The sequence below is a fragment of the Ranitomeya variabilis genome, chromosome 6, assembly GCF_051348905.1.
Source record: "Ranitomeya variabilis isolate aRanVar5 chromosome 6, aRanVar5.hap1, whole genome shotgun sequence".
NCBI classification, from domain to species: Eukaryota; Metazoa; Chordata; class Amphibia; order Anura; family Dendrobatidae; genus Ranitomeya; species Ranitomeya variabilis.
Window position 1 is genome coordinate 104,555,593 of NC_135237.1, and position 22,928 is coordinate 104,578,520.

A 22,928-nucleotide genomic window follows, 5' to 3' on the forward strand; every position below is an offset into this window, starting at 1 on the left:
TGCACATCCACACATCTGCGGGTTTAATAAGAGCGACTGTTGTGTCTTCCTATTATCATGAGATACTGATATACCCCTGCTGAGATCATCATCATAATTAAACACAATAGCTCATGCTGTATATATATTTTACCCTAACTGATGTATGATACAATAAAGCACAGACTGCTACAAATTACCACTATTTTAATTCTTATTTTCAGTCCTATATCTGTGTATAAATTATTTACCATACTGTGAATTATATTCCTTGTCTCCCATATACACTTGTAAAATGATTCGGTGATGCTTGGAAATAGGACTTACGGGGTGTCATCATTCATAATGAAAAATTACACATATATATGACACATTGTCATATTAACCCCTTATTAACCATAAGCATTTTTTACAAAACATACCTAGTTTACGTATCTTCATATGAACCTGTCCCTGGGGTGCCTGGAATTTAAAAGACTGTGAACAGCACCTGGGACAGGTATCAGTCCGTGTGCATGCCCTGTACAGAGCTGCATCAGTAATAATGTGGTATTGACATCTGGGCTAAAGTACTGCATAAATGTGAAACATAGCCTACTTTTTATTATTGTTATTTATTATTATTGTTTTCTTATTATTGACATTATTTTATCTAGTTTGTAGTAAATAAAACGAAACCAATGTATACTCTAAAATCATCCATGTAACCAGACCGACTGCCCTGAGCACCAGCCGCAGACTCCGCACCATGAGAGTGCTGGTCACTGACCCATGTGTCACACAACCCTATGATGACATCTCAGTGGCAGATAAAGAAGCCTCAGTTATAAGCTCTGGTAACAAAGTACAACAGGAGATGACTGTGACACAATAGAACAGACACCCAGAAGCTTTCACACTGTTACTCCATGTAAGCCTGGTGCCATCCCCCCATGTGCCAGCACAGGGCTCACAGCTGGCAGGAGCAGTGGAGGAGGACTGTCCTGATGACCTCTTGCAGAAGTACTAGGGTTTGTCCAGCAGGTCCTCCCTCCTCCTTTCTCCCTCCTGCCATGTATGTGATTACTACCTGATGCCATTGCATAAAGCTCCCTCTGCTGCAGCACCTGGTAACACACACACTCACTGTACCTTGGGCAGCAAACCTTGGCTTCTTCCCCCTTAACTTGACTTTCTTGTTTCTTCCTCCATCCACTTGTATGGGAGCCTGGCTTCAGTGCACTTTCTGTGTAGATGAGGAGGGGATGAGCAGGGCTGATGTTATCTCTGGTGACTGAGGCTGCTGTGCCTCCTCTCCAGGAGAGCAATGACTGCTGTCTGGGTGTAGATTCATACATAGATAGGCTGTGTGTTACAGGGGAGAGGTGTGAGCCTGATAGCACCTCACTCACACTGATCCGCCCTGTGCACCACCTCCCAGTCTCCTGCTCCCAGCCTGACACTACCACAGGACTGCAGGGGCTTCATACCCTCCACAAGTGATGAGTGGCACCCCTTCACCCTTTTTGTCAGCAGTAATAGCATTTTGCATTCTAACCTATAGGGCACAAGGGTCTCTTTATTCACCTCTTCTCCTGCACATGTTGGATCCCCCTGATAGTTCCTTGTCTGCACCTCCTTTTCTCTTGTCTATTCTGCACCAGTTACTTTCTCCTCTTTCCCTTACATCCAACACCAACCTGTATGAGAGGTCAGTGCAGGGCTTGAGATGCTCTAGGGTGCCCCCCAGGGGAGGAAGGATGGCTGGTACAGTGCTGTGTGCAGCTGAGATGTGAACTGTATGTAACCTGTGGGTGATGCGTTGGCATGAAATGATTACGTTCTGTAATCCGACAGGGGCTTAGAGCTGTGCCATAACCACTTCCCTTCTGACCTAGTGAGTGTGGAAATGTTCACTCTTGTGTAGATCAAGCTTGTAGTTATAGTGAGGCTGGGGCGACAGGACGACTTTGCTTGTGGCAGGTCACGTGGCCATAGATCTTTCTATGGCACTGCTACATTGCAGACTAATGCAGGTGGATGGGGTCGCATTGCAAGGTGCCACTACAAGGACAAGCAAGTCACAAAAACGGGCCAAAAAGTTTTTTTGAGACTTGCTTGTCACAGTTGCTGTAACCTGCTGGTCTCAGTGTGACCCCATTCACCTGTGATGTAGTAGCGACATGGAGCGATCTGTAGCCACGCGAACCGTGCCGTGGCCATAGTGCCCCTTTCAGTCTTAGGATATATATTCACATGTTGGGTTTTTTGCAGTGTTTTCTCCCTGTATCATAATCCAGAGCAGCCGTAAAAACGCTCTCTATAATATTTTTATCTCGTTTTATTTGCATTTTTTGTGCAGCCTTTTTACTTGTGTCTTTCATTTGAATGGGTGAAAAGCGATGGAAAACTGCTGAAAGAATTAACCTGCTGAAAAATGCAGGAGAGCTCAAAATACGCAATGAAAAAAAAGTCCAGCACGAGATTTTAGAAATCTCATTGATTATGCTGGAAGTGTAAACACTGCATTTACGCACCAAATACACTACGTAAAAAACGCAGCAAAAACACCACATGTGAACACACCCTTATTTTGAAAGTTTGTGGTAGAATTAGTGGTAGAAGTGAAACAATGGTGACACAACAGTTACCAGCACGACTTATAACATTATTGTTGCAGCCCTGATGTACAACTCCAGGCTTTCTGGTCCTAATTTAACTCTAAGATTGCCAGAGTCTAAGGCTATGTTTATTCCCTGTTAGCTGCTAATGGTAAGGTGAGAGGATAACCATAGAATTCTTCAATGCAATTACTAATGGGAGGTTTAGAATTTTGTTATAGGCGCTAAGCAGGCTAATATAAAATTACAAAAAATATAACGTTGTAGTCTAGTGGGTTGTAAAGGAGTCCATGCGGACAGGGCCGTCATTAGGGCATTACTGCCCTTACTGGCGTATGAGGCCAGGTGAGCCGACGCTGCCACCAGGAATTTCAGGGCCCCATACTGGCAACATTTTTGGGCCTCCTTGAGACTTCGCCCAAGCTTCACCCCAGCCCCGCCTCCACCCATAGAACGTTCCACAGTCCCACCGTCCACTTTTGGAAAATACAGGGATCACTATTGACATTATACACAGAAGCTCTGTATATAGTGTATAGTGTATAGGTAATCCAGTGACTCAGCAGTGACATTATTCACAGGAACTCTGTATATACTATACAGTGAATAGTGTACAGGTAATACAGTCATCATAAATAACAGTATACACAAGACCTCTGTATATAATATACAATGTATATTATCAATCTACAAGTAACACACTGACTCACCAGTGATGTCTCTAGTTGAAGTCGTTCATGTTCGCTTTTCTTCTTCAGTCAGTGTACAGGTGACATTATACACAGAAGCTCTGTATATAGTGCCAGTGTACAGTGATCACCAGTGACATTATACAAAGGAGCTCTGTATGTAGTGTCAGTGTACAGGTAATACAGGGATTACCAGTGACATTATACACAGGAGCTCCGTATATAGTGTCAGTGTACAGGTAATACAGAGATCACCAGTGACATTATACACAGGAGCTCTGTATATACTATACAGTGTATAATGTACAGGTAATATAATGATCATGAGCGACATTATACACAGGACCTATAATATACAGTGTATAGTATCAGTCTACAAGTAACACACTGACTCACCGGTGACGTCTCTAGCTGAAGTCCTTCATCTTCACTTTTCTTCTTCATCCAGCACAGATCACCATCACTTCTTCCAGCCAGGACTCATCTCTGCAGAAAATAACACAATTATCTATAACTAATCACTTCCAGAACACATTCCCCATTTTTTCCCAACCTCTACATTACACGAGATGAAGAAAAAATGCGACATAGTGTCGCCCTAAAAGGTAACAGGACCCCCCACTGAAAATATTATCTTCAAACATAAAATACATCATAAATATCTCTTAGTTAGCCCCTACATTAATAATATCCCCCATCCTGGCCCCCTTGTGTTTCAAACCTGGCCCCATATGTTCTCCTATCCTGTCCCCATGTGTTCTCAGATCCTGCCCCATGTGTCTCCATTCTGGCCCTATGTGTCTCCATTCTGGGCCATATGATCTCCCATCCTGTCCCCATATGTCTCTATTCTGGCCCATGTATCTATTCTGCCCCCATGTGTCACCATTCTGCCCCTATGTGTCTCCATTCTCCTATGTATAATGTCACTGGCGATCACTGTATTACCTATACAGACACTATATACAGAGTTACTGTTTATAATGTCACTGGTGATTCCTGTATTATCTGTACATTGACACTATCTACAGAGCTCATGTGAATAATGTCACTGCTGAGTCACTGTATTACCTGTACACTCTACACTATATACTGAGCTTCCATGTATAATGTCACTGGTGATTCCTGTATTACCTGTACACTGATACTATATACAGAGCTCCTGTGTATAATGTCATTGGTGATCACTATATTACCTGTACAATATATACAGAGCTCCAGTGTATAATCTCACTGGTGATCACTATATTACCTGTACACTATATACAGAGCTCCTGTGTATAGTGTCACTATATTACCTGTACACTGACACTATACATTGTATACTATGTACAGAGCTCCTGTGCATAATAACACTTATGTTAATATTAGTATTCTGTTTTTAATTAATGATCAGAATTGAAGTATTTGGTCAATATGTAGTGGTAATATGTGGTCTGGTCATGGTGTGGCAGTATTTCTCTCTTGTATGTGGTATTATTCGGTCACTATGTGGTGGTAATATGTGACCTGGTCATGGTTTGGCGCTATTTGTCTCATGTTTGTGGTATTATTCAGTCACTATGAGGTGGTAATATGTGGTCAGGCCAAGGTGTGGTGGTATTTGTCACCTGTATGTGGTATTATTCAGTCAACATGTGGTGGTGATATGTGATCCAGCCAAGGTGTGGCGGTATTTTCCCCCTCTATGTGGTATTATTCAGTCACTATGTGATGGTAATATATGGTCCAGTCATGGAGTGATGGTATTTGACCCTTCTATGTGGTATTATTCATTCACTATGTGATGGTAATATGTGGTCCGGTCAGGTTGTGATGGCATTTGTCCCTTCTATGTGACATTATTGGTCATTTGAAAAAATGTATGTGACACATTGCATTTCCTCAAAGAAAAATAAATAAAAATATACCTAGAAAGAGTATTGAGAAAGGCTTGAGAAAGGTCTGTACCCTGGATCGAAACGCCACCTCATGGGCTATTAAAAAGCACTTTATAACTTTGAATTTGGTGTGCTGCCTCAACTTTTTTTGTAAAGGTATTTACTAGGACTGGTATGTACCTGTGAGGCATCTGCACCCTACCTCTTAACTGTGCTGTTTTTTCTTTTTTTTTTTTTTTTTTATAGAAAGAGTATTGGATATTTTAAGAAATGTTTAATAGTTTAGAGCAGGGGTGGGGAACCTCAGGCCCCAGGGCCATTTACAGCCCTCGATGACTTTTTATCAGGCCCCCGGGCAGATTCTCAGGGACCGCATTCTTGGGCAGGGAGGTGTATTTTGATTACAACCAGCTCATTATTTTCTTCTTGCTCTGTTAGCACACACACACACAGTGTCACTACTGAACACTGAAGGTCATGCTATGAAAGATTATGTCCTGAAACCAGTGCTACAGTCATGATACACTTTGTGGGCGGAGTTTGTACGGCCCCGAAGAATGGTATAAATATCCAAATGGGCCTTGGCAGAAAAAAAGATTCCCCACCCCTGGTCTAGTGTATAGTAGGGTGCTGTCAAATGAGTCTACCTTGTCGTGGTGGCGGCTTAAAAAATCTGTTGGCCAAAACAAAAGCTGATGGCTATGTATGTGATCTGGTGTTAGATGGGAACTGTTAATGTGTGATTGGTGAGGACGTGATGCAGAAGTATAGTTTTTTCAAAAGTGGACGTTGGGATTGTGGAAGGTTCTAGGGGTGGAGGCAGAGCTGAGGTGGAGCCTGGGCAGAGACTCAAGGGGGCCCAAAAAATTTTCAAATATGGGGCCCTGAAATTCCTGGTGGCAATGCTGGCTCAACGGGCCCCATACGCCAGTAAGAGCAGTAATGTCCTAATGACGGCGCTGACCGCATGGACTTCTTTGCAACCCACTAGACTACAATGTTATCCTGAATCTGCTTCCACAAAACCATATATCAGTCTACATCTCTTCTTGCTCTACAACATGCTTTTATGTCTGGTCAACCCAAATTCGTGTTTCACTTAAAGGGGTTGTCTGGTCTTAAGCTACAAATCTGCAGTCAGTCTATGTGACTGCAAACTTGTGAAGTCTCACATTGCATTCACAGATTATGTTAAAAGATGTATTTTATTCTGAAAATTGATTATAATAAATTACACAGCCAGTATCCAGCACAAAAACGCTTGTAGAAAACCGCAAGGTTTCTGGCTCTGGTGTACATGAAAGTTGTAAAGCAGTACATTTTGGGGACATCCACATTTGTCAGGTATACGGTGGATTTCCCTCATGAAAAACTGTACAGACTACAATAAAGTATAGGAGCAATACTTATGGGGAGGAGAAGGGGGAATGAAGATGTTAGAAAAAAAATAAGTAGTGTAATATATTTATGCATTTTTTTGTTCTAGTTAACATCCCCTTCTTCTGAAAAAGAAGAAGGAGATATTAACTAGAACAAAGAAATGCATAAATATATTAACTATACACGGGCAAATAGCAGCTTCAGATGCTGCTTTTCATCCCTCCTTGTAACTCCTACACAGTCTACCAGTGATTGGAGCATTGTGACATAGAATCAGCAATCAGCATCAGACTGGAGCACCTTGGGCCCACCAGAAAAAATTATTCTTGGGGCCCACTATGTAGCTACATAGAAATAAATACAAGACCACCAGTTGTGCGGAAAAACATGCTAATATCAGGGTATAATATAAGGTAAAAAAACACCATAAGAGGAAAAACCTCCACTATTCTAAACAAAAAAACACCAGTATACAGGCAGAGCGGCTTACCTGTTCAAGGCCTCCAACAATTGCACTAACCAAGGTACAGCAGACCCAAGTTAAGATGGCCATCTTAACTTGGGTCCGCTGTACCTTGGTTAGTGCAATTGTTGGAGGCCTTGAACAGGTAAGCATCTCTGCCTGTATACTGGTGTTTTTTTGTTTATAATATAAGGTAGTACAAGTCTTAATTATGTAGCAGGGGTTGGGGTAGCCCCTCATAGAATATAAAGTAGCCCCCTCATAGAATATAATGCAGCCCTCATATAGTATAATGAAATGCACCCATAGAATATAATGTAGCCTCCTCATAGAATATAATGTAGCCCCCCTCATATAATATAATGTAGCCCCCTCATAGATAAATGTAGCCCCCTATAGAATACAATGTAGCTTCCTGATAGAGTATAATGCAGCCCCTCACAGAATATAATGTAGCCCCCTCCGAGTGTAATGCAGCGCCCTCATAAGGTATAATGCAGCCCCCCATAGAATATAATGTAGCCCCCTCATAGGGTATAATGCAGCCCCCCACGGAATATAATGTAGCCTCTCATAGGGTATAATGCAGCCTCCACAGAATATAATGCAACACCCTTATAAGGTGTAATGCAGCCCCCCATAGATTATAATGTAGCCCCCTCAGAGTATAATGCAACCCCCTCATAAGGTATAATGTAGCCCCCACAGAATATATTGTAGCCCCCTCAGAGTTTAATGCAACCCCCTTATAAGGTATAATGCAGCCCCCCCATAGAATATAATGTGGCCCCCTTATATGGTATAATGCAGCCCCCCACATATAGTATAATGTAGACTCCCCACAAAATATAATGTAGTCCCCTCAGAGTATAATGCAGCCCCCTCATAGGGTATAATGCAGCCCTCTCAAGGGGTATGATGCAGCCCCCCTAATAGGGCATAATGCTGCTCCCTCGTAGGGTATGATGCTACCCCCCTCATAGGGTAAAATCCAGCCCCACTCTTGGGGTATAATGCAGCCCCCTCATAGAGAATAATGCTGCCTCCCATAGGGTATAATGCAGCCCCCCTCATAGTGTATAATGCTGCCCCCTCTCAGGGTATAATGCAGCACCCCTCATAGAGTATCATGCAGCCCCCTCAAAGGGTATAATGCTGCCCCCCTCATAGGGTATAAGGCAGCCCCCTCATAAAGTATAATGCAGCCCCCCACCCAATATAATGCAGCTTCCCTCATAAAGCATAATGCAGCCCCCTCCACAGAATATAATGCAGCCCCCCTCATAGGGTATAATGCAGCCCCCGTCATAAAGTATAATGCAGCCCTCCCCACAGAATATAATGCAGCCCATTCATAGGCTATAATGCAGCCCCCTCATAGGGTATAATGTAGCCCCCCTCATAGGGTATAATGCTGCCCCCCATAGGCTATAATGCAGCCCCTCTCATAGGGTATAATGCAGCCTCATATGGAATATAATGTAGACCCCTCCAAAGAATATAATCCAGCCCCACAGTCTTATGGTCACCAGGACTCACTCACTAATATATACATAAAAAAACAAACACAATATTCACCTCTCCTCCTCGTTCCCACGCTGCTCTCGGCTCTGCTCTGGTGTCAGGAGCTGCACTGCCATCTGCCTGGCACACAGCAAGTACGCGATGAAGTGACGTAAAGCGCATCCGCTGTGCCAGAGGCACAGGGGGAAGATGGGAGAGGGAGCTTCATTTGACGAGTTCTGCTCCAATATTGCTTTCAACCATATCGGCATCTATGATACCGATACAGTTGAATGCAGCACGCACTGGGGGGTGCCACTGGCGCTGGAACCCCTTACTTACGGGCCGCGTGGGCTGTGGGCCCCTGGGGGAGTGGGGGGCTAACACTGCCCGCTGTTAAAGTGAAATGAATATGAATGAATATTCATCACTCTCCATGTCCATGAGGGCATGGGGAAGAGTGAATATTCATTTCTCTTTAGCAGCGGGGACAGGTTTTAGCCGCAGGAGATGGCTTCTGCCTTCTGTTACCTGCTCCGCTGGCACAGGGCGGGCCCCCCTAACTCACAGACCCCATAGCAGCTGCGTGGTGTGCCACTATTAGCGACACACCACTGACTGGGGGACCTGGAGCAGCAGGGGCCCTAGGCAGCTGCCGGCCCTCTATGTCAGCAGATGTCAGTACCTGGGCCACCGGAGAATCCTGTGGTTCTCCAGGTGGCCAGTCCGACGCTGCATGGAATAGCAGAACTGTCATTTTTCTACTGGTCTTTACTATGCCCTGAGTTATCTAAGGAAGCATACTATTGGACCACTTATACTTTTATGGCCTATTGTGCAATAAGGGCACAGTAAGGACTTTTGATTAGAGCCAGCTTCCAGCTCAGGGGTCACCTCACAAGAAGGTGACCAAGATTAAGACATAGGGATTTGCACTCTTCCCCCTGTTAGGTTAAAAAAAAAAGGATTATTCATTTCAGGCCCTCCTTGACGTAAACTTGACCGCTACCTGATGACTGTCTGACAGGGGAGTAAGACAGACTTAATTTACCTCTACATTGCTCAGACTTGCTTTTTTTTGTTTTCTCCTGAATGACCACACATATGACTGTGCTTAAGACTGTTGCTGTGGTTTTTAGTCTCTTTGAGTGATTACTGTATGTGTACTATGGTGACTAATATCTGTTTTTTGGAAATGCATGTCATTTGATGTCTAGTGTTCTCTTGTGTCATGGAGACACGTGTCTACTAGTTTTGTAGGTGCAATTCTACACACCCACTACTGTTGGCATGGATATGTGTTTGTCTGTCTAATTGCGGGTTCATTGTTTTTTTTTTTAATGTAGCTTTAAGTAAAGGTTACGTTTTAGAGTGTTCAGTAGTGTTGAGCGATACCTTCCGATATCGGAAAGTATCGGTATCGGAAAGTATCGGCCGATACCGTCAAAGTATCGGATCTAATCCGATACCGATACCCGATCCCAATGCAAGTCAATGGGACGAAAATATCGGAATTAAAATAAACCCTTTCTTTCCTTGTAGGTTAATTCTACATGAAGGAAAACAACTAAGAATAATGTAGGATGTATTGGGGGAGGTGGCGGAGACATTAAAGGCACAGAGGTTTAGCCCAATCAAATAGAATAGCAGGATTTTTATTTTTTTTTATGACGTTCGGCGTTAGAAAGATTTTGACTATGTTATTTTTTTATTTTTTTTTTGTCAGATATTGATGTTTCACTACTTCCACGCCCTTCACCTTCTTTTTTACTTCTCCCACACTTTCTTCTTCATTATCCTCATCATCAGCTTCTTTGACATCAACTTCTTCACCTTATTCATCTTCTTCTTCATCTTCTACCTATTATTTTTTTTGTTACATTGTTCATATTCTTTTTATTTTACTATTATCTTCTTCATATTCTACTTCTTCATCATATTCTTATTTGTGACAGGCATTCCCGTAGTTGTTATCTATAAAAGTTTGAAGATTACACCTTCCGTTCTGCCTGTCACAAAAGAGTTACATTTGTCCGCGTTCAGTTTGGCCTGCAGCATCAGGCTTTATCCAGGGGCACCACGAGGAGGAACGGACTCACCCCCATACACTGCTTAGTCTTCTTCTGCTTATAATTTAGATAATATCTTTTGCTCTGATATTTAGTGTTATGCTTAATGTTCTTCTGCTCTTTGTTCTGCAGCCTCTTGTTCTTCTGCTTCTCGGTCTTCCAGGTCGTCGTCGTCTCCAGGGTCGTCGTCTCCGGGGTCGTCGTCATCGGGGTGGTCTTCAGGGTCATCGTCTCCAGGGTCGTCGTCATCACGGTGGTTGTCGTCTCTGGTGTCGTCGTCATCTTAAGGGTGGTCTTCCGGGTCATCGTGTTTAGTCTCTTGAACTTGGAAATATAGCAGAAGGTACAAGAAGGCTGAGAAAATGCCGAGAAACAGCTGATGGAACTGGAACTCGGATGGCTACCCGAAGGTCCAAGAGCCAATGGAACTACCGAGGACCAGCTGACGTTACTGGAACCCGGTTACTAAGCAGGAGGTACCCGTGCCTGAAAGCACTACCAAGGACCACCTGACGTTGGTGGAACTCGGATACCCAGGCTCTGCCCGGAACCAGCTGACGGTGCTGGAACCAGGATGGGGAGCAGAAGGTACAAGAGCAAAAGACACTGCCGAGAACCAGCTGACGGTACTGGAACCCGGATGGGTAGCCGAAGGTCCAAGAGCCAATGGAACTACCGAGGACCAGCTGACGTTACTGGAACCTGGTTACTAAGCAGGAGGTACCCGTGCCTGAAAGCACTACCAAGGACCACCTGACGTTGGTGGAACTCGGATACCAAGAGGGAGGCACCTAAGCCAAAGGCTCTGCCCGGAACCAGCTGACGGTACTGGAACCAGGATGGGGAGCAGAAGGTACAAGAGCAAAAGACACTGCCGAGAACCAGCTGACGGTGCTGGAACCCGGATGGGTAGCCGAAGGTCCAAGAGCCAATGGAACTACCGAGGACCAGCTGACATTACTGGAACCCGGTTACTAAGCAGGAGGTACCCGTGCCTGAAAGCACTACCAAGGACCACCTGACGTTGGTGGAACTCGGATACCCAGAGGGAGGCACCTAAGCCAAAGGCTCTGCCCGGAACCAGCTGACGGTGCTGGAACCAGGATGGGGACCTATTCAAGCTTGTCTTCCTAGAGCCCCAACTAGCAGTGTTGGAGCAAAGGGTCAGCAGGAGGAGGAGAGGGAGCAGAGTGTAGGCCGAAGCCTGCACTGGCGGCAGCTTTGGGTCTGTTGTGTCTGCGTGGCAGTTGCAGGACACGTTGCCGGCTGCACAGCAGGGGAACAGCTGGCGGTGCTGAACCCCACTGACACATTGGCGAGGTGTTTGGCTCTGTGCAGCCAGCACATCTGGGCCCCAACTGGCGGTGTTAGAGCCCAGGGTCAGCAGGAGGAGGAGAGGGAGCGGAGTGTAGGCCGAAGCCTAATTGAACCAATTTCAAAGGTAACCTTAAACCCCCCCCCTCAGGTGTTCCAAACTAGAAGAGCCACAGCTTATGCAGCAGTAGTGCTGCACAAGTCAAAGGTTGCTCTTTTAATTTTTCTCCTTGCACACGCTGAATGAAACACGTATAACATTTAGCCCTTTATACAGTCAAACTGTGTTGGAGGCGCGAGTTCCCTTCGTAATGAGACGCAGCACAGATGTCAAGAATCCCACCTTGGTGCTGGGTGCAGCCTCCTGAGCGTTGTTATTTGCTGTACAGGAGTCTGCGCTGTCGTGTTATCCCTTGGCCTAGCGCTGTTAGCGCTGCCCATCTTCTGACATCATTTAATGTCGGCCGGTGCGGTTCGCGATGACCATGAATCCCAACCCCGCAGTGTCTTAACATTGTTAAAACACTGCGGGGCTGGGATTCATGGCCTGGCGCAGTACATATGTTCGCCTCTCACACTCGGGTCCTTACACCCGCTTCAGACTGTGCGGCGTCAGCTGATCCCTTATCGCATGCCACGGCCATGAAGCCGCACAGTCTGAAGAAGGCGGAAGGAGATGAGGGGCAGGCGAACTTATGCACTGCTCATGCCCATCAATCACACCCTCGCAGTCCAAATAAATAAGACACCGAGGGGCGTTGTGTGGGTCAGGGCGGCCGCAGAGGCGCAGGCAGCCAAACAATGATGCCAGAAGATGGGCAGCGCTACCAAGGGGGTTGCAGCGTGTCATTACAAAGGAAAGTCACACCTCCGGGACGGTTAAATGGTCACACAGAGGACACATTTTAGACGTGTTTTCAGTTCCACATGTGCGAGGAGAATACGTTTATGAGCCACCTTGCACACATGCAGCATTACTGCTGTACAAGGTGGCTGGAAAACATACAAATGCCTGGGGGAGGGGGGACAGGTTCCCTTCAATTTCAGTTCTTGTGTCTGTGTGGCATTTGCAGGACATGTTGCCGGCTACACAGCAGGGGAACAGCTGGCGGTGCTGAACCCCACTGACACATTGGCTGGTGTTTTTCTCTGTGCAGCTAGCAGTACCGGGCCCCAACTGGCGGTGTTAGAGCCCAGGGTCAGCAGGAGGAGGAGAGGGAGCAGAGTGTAGGCCGAAGCCTGCACTGGCGGCAGCTTTGTCTCTGCGTGGCTGTTGCAGGACACGTTGCCGGCTACACAGCAGGGGAACAGCTGGCGTTGCTGAACCCCACTGACACATTGGCTGGTGTTTTTCTCTGTGCAGCTAGCAGTACCAGGCCCCAACTGGCGGTGTTAGAGCCCAGGCTCTGCAGGGGGAGCAGAGTGTAGGCCGAAGCCTAATTGAACCAATTTTAAAGGTAACCTTTAACCCCCCCTCAGGTGTTACAAAGTAGAAGAGCCACAGCTTATGCAGCAGTAGTGCTGCACAAGTCAAAGGTTGCTCTTTTAATTTTTCTCCTTACACACGCTGAATGAAACACGTATAACATTTAGCCCTTTATACAGTCAAACTGTGTTGGAGGCGAGAGTTCCCTTCGTAATGAGACGCAGCACAGCTGGCAAAAATACCACCTTGGTGCTTGGCGCGGCCTCCTGAGCATCGCATTTTGCTGTACAGGAGTCTGCGTTGTTGCGTTATCCCTTGGCCATGCGCTGCCCGTCTTCTGACATTATTTCATGTCGGCTGGTGCGGTTCGCGATGACCATGAATCCCAGCCCCACAGTGTCTTAACATTGTTAAAACACTGCGGGGCTGGGATTCATGGCCTGGCGCAGTACATATGTTCGCCTCTCACACTCGGGTCCTTACACCCACTTCAGACTGTGCGGCGTCAGCTGATCCCTTATCGCATGCCACGGCCATGAAGCCGCACAGTCTGAGGAAGGCGTGAAGGAGATGAGGGACAGGCGAACATATGCACTGCTCATACCCATCAATCACACCCTCGCAGTCCAAATAAATAAGACACCGAGGGGCGTTGTGTCGGGCAGGGCGGTCGCAGAGGCGCAGGCAGCCAAACAATGATGCCAGAAGACGGGCAGCGCTACCAAGGGGGTTGCAGCGTGTCATTACAAAGGAAAGTCACACCTCAGGGACGGTTAAATGGTCACAGAGGACACATTTTAGACGTGTTCAGTTCCACATGTGCGAGGAGAATAAGTTTCTAAGCCACCTTGCACACATGCAGCATTACTGCCGTACAAGGTGGCTGTAAAACATAGAAACACCTGGGGGAGGGGGGACAGGTTTCCTTCAATTTCAGTTCTTGTGTCTGCGGTCTGCGTGGCTGTTGCAGGACACGTTGCCGGCTACACAGCAGGGGAACAGCTGGCGGTGCTGAACCCCACTGACACATTGGCTGGTGTTTTTCTCTGTGCAGCTAGCACATCTGGGCCCCAACTGGCGGTGTTAGAGCCCAGGGTCAGCAGGAGGAGGAGAGGGAGCGGAGTGTAGGCCGAAGCCTGCACTGGCGGCAGCTTTGGGTCTGTTGTGTCTGCGTGGCTGTTGCAGGACACGTTGCCGGCTACACAGCAGGGGAACAGCTGGCGGTGCTGAACCCCACTGACACATTGGCTGGTGTTTTTCTCTGTGCAGCTAGCAGTACCGGGCCCCAACTGGCGGTGTTAGAGCCCAGGGTAAGCAGGAGGAGGAGAGGGAGCAGAGTGTAGGCCGAAGCCTGCACTGGCGGCAGCTTTGTGTCTGCGTGGCTGTTGCAGGACACGTTGCCGGCTACACAGCAGGGGAACAGCTGGCGTTGCTGAACCCCACTGACACATTGGCTGGTGTTTTTCTCTGTGCAGCTAGCAGTACCGGGCCCCAACTGGCGGTGTTAGAGCCCAGGCTCTGCAGGGGGAGCAGAGTGTAGGCCGAAGCCTAATTGAACCAATTTTAAAGGTAACCTTTAACCCCCCCCTCAGGTGTTACAAAGTAGAAGAGCCACAGCTTATGCAGCAGTAGTGCTGCACAAGTCAAAGGTTGCTCTTTTAATTTTTCTCCTTGCACACGCTGAATGAAACACGTATAACATTTAGCCCTTTATACAGTCAAACTGTGTTGGAGGCGAGAGTTCCCTTCGTAATGAGACGCAGCACAGCTGGCAAAAATACCACCTTGGTGCTTGGCGCGGCCTCCTGAGCATCGCATTTTGCTGTACAGGAGTCTGCGTTGTTGCGTTATCCCTTGGCCATGCGCTGCCCGTCTTCTGACATTATTTCATGTCGGCTGGTGCGGTTCGCGATGACCATGAATCCCAGCCCCGCAGTGTCTTAACATTGTTAAAACACTGCGGGGCTGGGATTCATGGCCTGGCGCAGTACATATGTTCGCCTCTCACACTCGGGTCCTTACACCCGCTTCAGACTGTGCGGCGTCAGCTGATCCCTTATCGCATGCCACGGCCATGAAGCCGCACAGTCTGAAGAAGGCGGAAGGAGATGAGGGGCAGGCGAACTTATGCACTGCTCATGCCCATCAATCACACCCTCGCAGTCCAAATAAATAAGACACCGAGGGGCGTTGTGTCGGGCAGGGCGGCCGCAGAGGCGCAGGCAGCCAAACAATGATGCCAGAAGACGGGCAGCGCTACCAAGGGGGTTGCAGCGTGTCATTACAAAGGAAAGTCACACCTCAGGGACGGTTAAATGGTCACAGAGGACACATTTTAGACGTGTTCAGTTCCACATGTGCAAGGAGAATAAGTTTCTGAGCCACCTTGCACACATGCAGCATTACTGCCGTACAAGGTGGCTGTAAAACATAGAAACACCTGGGGGAGGGGGGACAGGTTTCCTTCAATTTCAGTTCTTGTGTCTGCGTGGCTGTTGCAGGACACGTTGCCGGCTACACAGCAGGGGAACAGCTGGCGGTGCTGAACCCCACTGAAACATTGGCTGGTGTTTTTCTCTGTGCAGCTAGCAGTACCGGGCCCCAACTGGCGGTGTTAGAGCCCAGGCTCTGCAGGGGGAGCAGAGTGTAGGCCGAAGCCTAATTGAACCAATTTTAAAGGTAACCTTTAACCCCCCCTCAGGTGTTACAAAGTAGAAGAGCCACAGCTTATGCAGCAGTAGTGCTGCACAAGTCAAAGGTTGCTCTTTTAATTTTTCTCCTTGCACACGCTGAATGAAACACGTATAACATTTAGCCCTTTATACAGTCAAACTGTGTTGGAGGCGAGAGTTCCCTTCGTAATGAGACGCAGCACAGATGTCAAAAATCCCACCTTGGTGCTGGGCGCAGCCTCCTGAGAGTTGTTATTTGCTGTACAGGAGTCTGCGCTGTCGTGTTATCCCTTGGCCTTGCGCTGTTAGCGTTGCCCATCTTCTGACATCATTTAATGTCGGCCGTTGCGGTTCGCGATGACCATGAATCCCAGCCCCGCAGTGTCTTTACATAGTTAAAACACTGCGGGGCTGGGATTCATGGCCTGGTGCAGTACATAGGTTCGCCTCTCGCTCGTGTCCTTACACCGGCTACAGACTGTGCGGCGTCAGCTGATCCCTTATCGCATGCCACGGCCATGAAGCCGCACAGTCTGAAGAAGGCGGAAGGAGATGAGGGACAGGCGAACTTATGCACTGCTCATGCCCATCAATCACACCCTCGCAGTCAAAATAAATAAGACACCGAGGGGCGTTGTGTCGGGCAGGGCGGCCGCAGAGGCGCAGGCAGCCAAACAATGATGCCAGAAGACGGGCAGCGCTACCAAGGGGGTTGCAGCGTGTCATTACAAAGGAAAGTCACACCTCCGGGACGGTTAAATGGTCACACAGAGGACACATTTTAGACGTGTTTTCAGTTCCACATGTGCGAGGAGAATACGTTTATGAGCCACCTTGCACACATGCAGCATTACTGCCGTACAAGGTGGCTGTAAAACATAGAAACACCTGGGGGAGGGGGGACAGGTTTCCTTCAATTTCAGTTCTTGTGTCTGCGTGGCTGTTGCAGGACACGTTGCCGGCTACACAGCAGGGGAACAGCTGGCGGTGCTGAACCCCACTGACACATTGGCGAGGTGTTTGACTCTGTGCAGCTAGCACATCTGGGCCCCAACTGGCGGTGTTAGAGCCCAGGGTCAGCAGGAGGAGGAGAGGGAGCAGAGTGTAGGCCGAAGCCTGCACTGGCGGCAGCTTTGGGTCTGTTGTGTCTGCGTGGCAGTTGCAGGACACGTTGCCGGCTGCACAGCAGGGGAACAGCTGGCGGTGCTGAACCCCACTGACACATTGGCGAGGTGTTTGACTCTGTGCAGCCAGCACATCTGGGCCCCAACTGGCGGTGTTAGAGCCAAGGGTCAGCAGGAGGAGGAGAGGGAGCGGAGTGTAGGCCGAAGCCTAATTGAACAAATTTTAAAGGTAACCTTTAACCCCCCCTCAGGTGTTACAAAGTAGAAGAGCCACAGCTTATGCAGCAGTAGTGCTGCACAAGTCAAAGGTTGCTCTTTTAATTTTTCTCCTTGCACACGCTGAATGAAACACGTATAACATTTAGCCCTTTATACAGTCAAACTGTGTTGGAGGCGAGAGTTCCCTTCGTAATGAGACGCAGCACAGCTGGCAAAAATACCACCTTGGTGCTTGGCGCGGCCTCCTGAGCATCGCATTTTGCTGTACAGGAGTCTGCGTTGTTGCGTTATCCCTTGGCCATGCGCTGCCCGTCTTCTGACATTATTTCATGTCGGCTGGTGCGGTTCGCGATGACCATGAATCCCAGCCCCGCAGTGTCTTAACATTGTTAAAACACTGCGGGGCTGGGATTCATGGCCTGGCGCAGTACATATGTTCGCCTCTCGCTTGGGTTCTTACACCCGCTTCAGACTATGCGGCGTCAGCTGATCCCTTATCGCATGCCACGGCCATGAAGACGCACAGTCCGAAGAAGGCGGAAGGAGATGAGGGACAGGCGAAGAAATGCACCGTTCATGCCCGTCAATCACACCCTCGCAGTCCAAATAAATAAGACACCGAGGGGCGTTGTGTGGGGCAAGGCGGCCGCAGAGGCGCAGGCAGCCAAACAATGATGCCAGAAGACGGGCAGCGCTACCAAGGAGCTTGTTGCGTGTCAATACAAAGGAAAATCACACCTGAGGGACGTTTTAATGGTCGCAGAGGACTCATTTTAGACGTGTTCAGTTCAACATGGGCAAGGAGAATAAGTTTCTGAGCCACCTTGCACACATGCAGCATTACTGCCGTACAAGGTGGCTGTAAAACATAGAAACACCTGGGGGAGGGGGGACAGGTTTCCTTCAATTTCAGTTCTTGTGTCTGCGTGGCTGTTGCAGGACACGTTGCCGGCTACACAGCAGGGGAACAGCTGGCGGTGCTGAACCCCACTGACACATTGGCTGGTGTATTTCTCTGTGCAGCTAGCAGTACCGGGCACCAACTGGCGTTGTTAGAGCCCAGGGTCAGCAGGAGGAGCAGGGGGAGCAGAGTGTAGGCCGAAGCCTGCACTGGCGGCAGCTTTGGGTCTGTTGTGTCTGCGTGGCTGTTGCAGGACACGTTGCCGGCTACACAGCAGGGGAACAGCTGGCGGTGCTGAACCCCACTGACACATTGGCGAGGTGTTTTTCTCTGTGCAGCCAGCACTTCCGGACAGCAACTAGCGGTGTTGGAGCCCGGGCTCTGCAGGTGGAGCAGAGTGTAGGCCGCAGCCTGCACTGGAGCAATTTGAAAGGGAACCTTTAACCCCCCCCCAGGCGTTTGTAGCTGAAAGAGCCATCTTGTACAGCACTAATGCTGGAAAAGGTAAACTTAGCTCTTTTAATTATGGTCCTTGCACATGCTGAACCTAACACTTTTGAAATGTGTCCCCTCACACGGTTAAACCGTCCGGTCGGTGGAACTTTCCTTTGTCATGTGACGCAGCACAGCCGTCATTCTTACCCCCTTGGCGCCGTGCGCCTCCTCCTCAGCGTTGTTTGAATCTGTCCCGGAGTCTGCGCTGTTATGTTATCCCTTGGCCAGGCACATTTAGCGCTGCCCGTCTTCTGACATCATTTGGTGTCAGGATGGCTGCGCCTGTGCGGCCGCGCTGGACGAGATCCCGCCTCGCTGTGTCATCTAATGTAATCACTCTGCGGACCTGTGATCCATGGGCATGAGCAGTGCATATCCTCGCCTCTCACTCCACTCCCTACGGCTTCTTCAGTGTTGGAGCCCAGGGACAGGAGGAGGAGGAGGAGGAGGTGGTGGAGGAGATAGGAGGGATTGCCACACACACAGCTGGGGAACAGCTGACGTTACTGAACCCCAATAACAGAGGAGGGACTGTTGGGACTGTGCGGACAGCTTTTCTGGACGGCAACTAGCGGTGTTGGAGCCCAGGGACAGGAGGAGGAGGAGGAGGTGGAGGAGATAGGAGGGATTGCCACACACACAGCTGGGGAACAGCTGACGTTACTGAACCCCAATAACAGAGGAGGGACTGTTGGGACTGTGCGGACAGCACTTCTGGACGGCAACTAGCGGTGTTGGAGCCCAGGGACAGGAGGAGGAGGAGGAGATAGGAGGGATTGCCACACACACAGCTGGGGAACAGCTGACGTTACTGAACCCCAATAACAGAGGAGGGACTGTTGGGACTGTGCGGACAGCACTTCTGGACGGCAACTAGCGGTGTTGGAGCCCAGGGACAGGAGGAGGAGGAGGAGGAGGTGGAGGAGATAGGAGGGATTGACACACACACAGCTGGGGAACAGCTGACGTTACTGAACCCCAATAACAGAGGAGCGACTGTTGGGATTGTCCCGGAGGTGGAACTTTCCTTTGTAATATGACGCAGCACAGCCGTCATTCTTACCCCCCCCCCCCGGCTCCGTGCCATGGCTCCTCAGCGTTGTTTGATTCCGTCCTAGAGCCTGCGCTGTTATGTTATCCCTTGGCCAGGCACACTTAGCGCTGCCCATCTTCTGACATCATTTGGTGTCAGGCTGGCTGCGCCTGTGCGGATGCGCTGGCCGAGAGCCCGCCTCGCAGTGTCGTCTAATGTAATCCCACCGCGGGCCTGGGATCCATGGCCATGCGCAGTGCATATCCTCGCCTCTCACTCCCCTCCCTACGGCTTCTTAAGACTGTGCGGTCTCACGGCCGTGGCATGCTATTAGGGACCAGCTGACACCGCACAGTCTGAAGAAGCTGTAGGGAGATGAGTGAGAGGTGGAGGTTCAGATATGCACTGCGCATGTACATGGATCTCAGGCCCCCAGTGGGATTAAATCAGAAGACACTGCGAGGCGGGCTCTCGGCCAGCGCGGCCGCACAGGCGCAGCCATCCTGACACCAAATGATGTCAGAAGACGGGCAGCGCTAAGTGTGCCTGGCCAAGGGATAACATAACAGCGCAGTCTCCGGGACGGAATCAAACAACGCTGAGGAGCCGGGGCACGGCGCCAAGGGGGTAGGAATTACGCCTGTGCTGCGTCATATTACGAAGGAAAGTCCCACCTCCGGGACGGTTTTACGGTATCAGTGGACACATTTTATAAGTGTTAAGTTCTGCCTGTGCAAGGAGCTAAACAAAAATAGCTACCTTTTCCTTGTGCAGCATTACTGCTGTACAAGGTGGCTCTTTCAGTAACAAACGCCTTGGGGGGGGGGACAGGTTCCCTTACATTTCAGTTGTTGTGTCAGCGTGGCGGTCGCAGGACACATTGCCGGCTACACAGCTGGGGATCAGCTGACGTTACTGAAACCCAATAACACTGGGTCGTATGTTTTGACTGTGCAGACGGCACTTCTGAGCCTCAACTGGCGGTGTTGGAGCCCAGGAATTTAAGTTCAGGTGGTAGAAAGATGAACACAACAGGAGACCTGGATACTGTAGACAGTCACCTAATTATTTAATCAGGAAGAGGAGTGGCAAATTCCTGCGAGATCCAGGCCTTGTTCATTTTCAGGAAAGTAAGCCGGTCAACGTTATCGGAGGATAGTCGCATGCGACGGTCAGTTAGTACACCACCTGCAGCACTAAAGACACGTTCCGATAATACACTGGCCGCAGGGCAAGACAGCACCTCCAATGCATACTGGCTTAGCTCTGGCCATGTATCCAGCTTTGAGACCCAAAACTTGAAAGGGGAAGAGCCGTCTGGGAGTACAGCAAGAGGGCAAGACATGTAGTCTGTCACCATCTGACGGAACCGTTGCCTCCTGCTGACTGGAGCCGTCTGTGATGGTGTAGACTTTTGTGGCGGGCACAGAAAACTGTGCCACAGTTGGGCCATACTGGTCTTGCCTTGGGCAGAGGCACTGCTTCTGCTCCCTCTTTGTGCAGAGCCTCCACCACTGCCTGGACGCACTGAGCTGCTTTGTAATGCACTAGCAGCACTTCTCTCACTTGGAATGGAGAAGATGATGGAATTCACCAGTGTGTCTTGGTACTCCCGCATTTTTCGCTCCCGGTTCAACGGTGTGATGAGGCTTTCTACGTTGTCCCGGTAGCGAGGATCGAGGAGGGTGAACACCCAATAATCAGACATGTTGAGAATGTGGGCGATGCGGCGGTCGTTTCTCAGGCACTGCAGCATGTAATCCACCATGTGCTGCAGACTGCCAACTGCCCAAGAAACGCTGTCCCCTGCTGGAGGCGTGATCTCTGCCTGCTCGTCATCACCCCACCCTCGCTGTACACACTGAGTACTGGACAATTGTGTAACTCCCTCCTCTGGACGGATGTCTTCCTCCTCCATTGACTCCTCCTCATCCTCCTCACAAACTGTCCCCTGCCTACGCGTTTGTGAGGAACCACGTGGCGCTGACTGTCCAGAAGATGATGGAAATGGTGAATCCTCATCCTCCACCTCTTCCACAACATCATCCCTTAGCGCTTGCAGTGATTTTTCAAGCAGGCAGATAAGGGGGACACTCATGCTGACTAGTGCATCATCTGCACTCACCATCCGCGTGGAATAATCGAAGGGACGCAAAACCTGGCAGACGTCCTTCATAGTGGCCCACTCTGTGGTTGTGAAGTCTGAACGGCGCGGAGTGCGACTTCTTTGCGCCTGATGCAGCTGGTTCTCCATTACAGCTTGCTGCTGCTCACACAACCGCTCCAACATATGTAACGTGGAATTCCACCTGGTAGGTAGGTCACATATGATGCGATGTTCCGGCAGGTGGTGTCGGCGCTGCAGAGCCGCAATGCGCGCTTTTGCCGTGCTGGAACGCCGCAAGTGAGCACACTCTAGGCGGACCTTGTGCAGCAGTGCATCAAGATCCGGATAGTCCCTCAAAAAACTCTGCACGACCAAATTGAGCACATGTGCCAGACATGGGATATGAGTGAGGTTGCCGAGGCCCAGAGCTGCCACCAGATTTCGGCCATTATCACACACTACCATGCCTGGCTGGAGATTCGCTGGCACAAACCACACATCGCTCTCCTGCTTGATGGCATTCCAGAGCTCCTGCGCTGTGTGGCTTCGATTCCCCAAAGAAATTAATTTCAAGACGGCCTGTTGACGTTTGGCCACGGCTGTGCTCATGTCGGTCGTAACAGGTAAACGTTCATCACGGGTCCATGTGGAGGTGGACTGTGACGGCTCCTGCAGCGATGATTCTGAGGAACTGGTGTAAGAGGAGGAGTCAATGCGTACAGAATGGATTCCTGCAATCCTTGGAGTGGGCAAGACACGTCCTGCGCCACTCGCACGGTCTGTACCCAGCTCAACGACATTAACCCAATGGGCAGTGAGGGAAAGGTATCGCGCCTGTCCATGTTGACTGGTCCACGCATCGGTGGTGAGGTGGACCTTGCTACTGACGGCGTTCAGTAGCGCGTGTTTTATGTGTCCCTCCACATGCTTGTGCAGAGCAGGGACGGCTTGCCTGCTGAAGTAAAAGCGGCTGGGCACATTGTACTGTGGGACTGCCAATGACATCAAGTCACGGAAGCTGTCAGTCTCCACCAGCCTGAATGACAGCATTTCCAGTGACAGAAGTTTGGCAAT

The 22,928-nt window shown here is 49.3% G+C and overlaps 1 protein-coding gene across 3 annotated transcripts in view; it reads right to left on the reverse strand.

Moving 5' to 3' along the window:
- The window catches only part of SATB1 (SATB homeobox 1), a 237,401-nt gene extending 236,098 nt beyond the window's left edge, over positions 1 to 1,303 (reverse strand). For all 3 annotated transcript variants that reach the window (XM_077268875.1, XM_077268872.1, XM_077268873.1), the window contains exon 1: positions 1,111 to 1,303. The gene's annotated coding sequence lies outside the window, so the exon portion shown is untranslated. The remainder of the gene's footprint in view (positions 1 to 1,110) is intronic.
- Between the last annotated feature and the right edge of the window lie 21,625 nt (positions 1,304 to 22,928).